Raw genomic sequence first — 2,427 nt, 5'->3', positions numbered from 1 at the left:
CCTTAGAGGGCTTACAAGTACTTCAATAAAGGTTTTATTCCTAATACTGTGAATGTACAAAGCACTCATAAACGTAGTGATTTATGGTTTAAAGTGTGCTAACAGTATGTCAAAAGTAAACTTTCACTAGACATTGTCTAGGATGCAAGTGTCTAAGAAGTCACATAAGAACTAGGCCTCAGACGACAGGACAGACGTGCCTCTGACTCACACTTCACCCCTTAGAGTCCAGAACCCCTTTAGGTCGCCACCACCTCTCACGCTCAGACACTGACAAATGTCTGTTAGTCTCCTCTCCTCTCTCCTTACCAAATATTAGTGGCTCTCCAATGTCCGATCCTGCATGTCTAAACCCCAAGATGATGCTGTGTGGTGACTAAGCTTTGGGGAGGTAACGTAGGCTCGAAGATGAAATCAGCACAAAGCAAACTGGTTAGCACTCTGCCTTTGACTGTACCGTCTACAAACCACGACCAGCAGGGTCTGTTAAACTGGTTAGCACTCTGCCTCTGACTGTACCATCTACAAACCACGACCAGCAGGGTCTGTTAAACTGGTTAGCACTCTGCCTCTGACTGTACCGTCTACAAACCACGACCAGCAGGGTCTGTTAAACTGGTTAGCACTCTGCCTTTGACTGTACCGTCTACAAACCACGACCAGCAGGGTCTGTTAAACTGGTTAGCACTCTGCCTCTGACTGTACCGTCTACAAACCACGACCAGCAGGGTCTGTTAAACTGGTTAGCACTCTGCCTCTGACTGTACCGTCTACAAACCACGACCAGCAGGGTCTGTTTAACTGGTTAGCACTCTGCCTCTGACTGTACCGTCTACAAACCACGACCAGCAGGGTCTGTTAAACTGGTTAGCACTCTGCCTTTGACTGTACCTACCGTCTACAAACCACGACCAGCAGGGTCTGTTAAACTGGTTAGCACTCTGCCTTTGACTGTACCGTCTACAAACCACGACCAGCAGGGTCTGTTTAAGTCAGAGCTTTCACCAGTCTCTTTAGCTGCCACAGACTACCATCTGTCAACCAGTCTCCTCCATTATTCACCATCAAGATCATAGCCACTCATGTCATGTTTGCGCAACATGACCACACCACAAATGACAATTCTTGAAAGACAACCCTTTATGGTAAGGATGAACACAATATTGAAAAATGTAATGTTTGGTATTTTCATATGAAACAAGCCAATTTAAGTCACTTATGAGAAGTGTATTAAAAATAAGCCTTAATTAGATCTTATAGAAAATTTAATTATATTAAATTATAACTTATGTTAGTTACATGTTATATATGTATTTTAAATTGTACTGAACCCAACAAGATAGAGTTCAGAATTTAAGAAATACCCACACATACATACTTAGATATATGCACAATTAAACAAACAACAAATTAGTATTAGTTTTGCCTACTAAATTATCTAAAAAGAAAGAAGAAAAAGTTGCAGTATAAGCTTAATCTAAAAGAAAATAACAATAAAAACTCCTTTAATCCATAAAAACCTTTAAATAGTACGTGGTTAAAGAACAGGGGGATAGAAACTATCAAGCAGTGATTATTTGAATTTCAGGTTTATCTGCTGCAAAGAAGAGGAATAAAGTAATTTCTAAGTTCCATTTCTGAACACAAAAATTATATCAGTAGAAATTTCTAGGGCTCGCTTTTAATTTTGGTTAAACAAAGCAAATATTGAGGGGCCTCTGCAATGCAAATGCCTCAACACTTAAGCTTCCCACACAAGGCTGGGAAACACACACGAACTTATTTATTTACTTCCATTGTATTGCACAGATCCACTGAAGAAAAGACATCCCATGACTCTGTAATGCAGTGATATTTAAGATGTATACCCTAGATTTGTAATGAAGAGTCATATAGGAAGGGAGGGAGGTTTCAAACTGAGTCAAATTTCAAAAAAGCAAAATGTCAAGTCACAAAATCCAACAAACACCACCAGACAGAACTTCCTGCATTTACTGAAACTTATCCACAATACCAATGACCAAGCAGGTGTGTGGTTTTTAGTCAATCATTCCACAATACCAATGACCAAGCAGGTGTGTGGCTTTCAGTCAATCAGACTTGAAAAGCATCTAAGAACAGTTTCGGCCCACTTTATTCACCATTTGGAGAAATTTTACTCACCGAAATTTTTGAGGATGTCTCTCTTATATAAGTCATTTAATGTTCTCATTGGTATTAGTAAATACGATTTTGTACATTCAGCTAATGTACTGTTTACTGTACATTAAATTTACTTTGATTCTGGTCTCGTTTAGGCCACGAGGAGGCTGGTTTTCACAAGTGGAGCAGTTAACAAACACTAGGCAATGGAGCTTACATCAGTGAATAGAGTACTCGGTCCCCTGAAGAGAGGCATGAAGTGGACGGCACGGACGCCCAGAACAT

The sequence above is a fragment of the Rattus rattus genome, chromosome 3 (assembly GCF_011064425.1).
Source record: "Rattus rattus isolate New Zealand chromosome 3, Rrattus_CSIRO_v1, whole genome shotgun sequence".
NCBI lineage: Eukaryota > Metazoa > Chordata > Mammalia > Rodentia > Muridae > Rattus > Rattus rattus.
Note: the sequence above shows the minus strand (reverse complement) of the source record.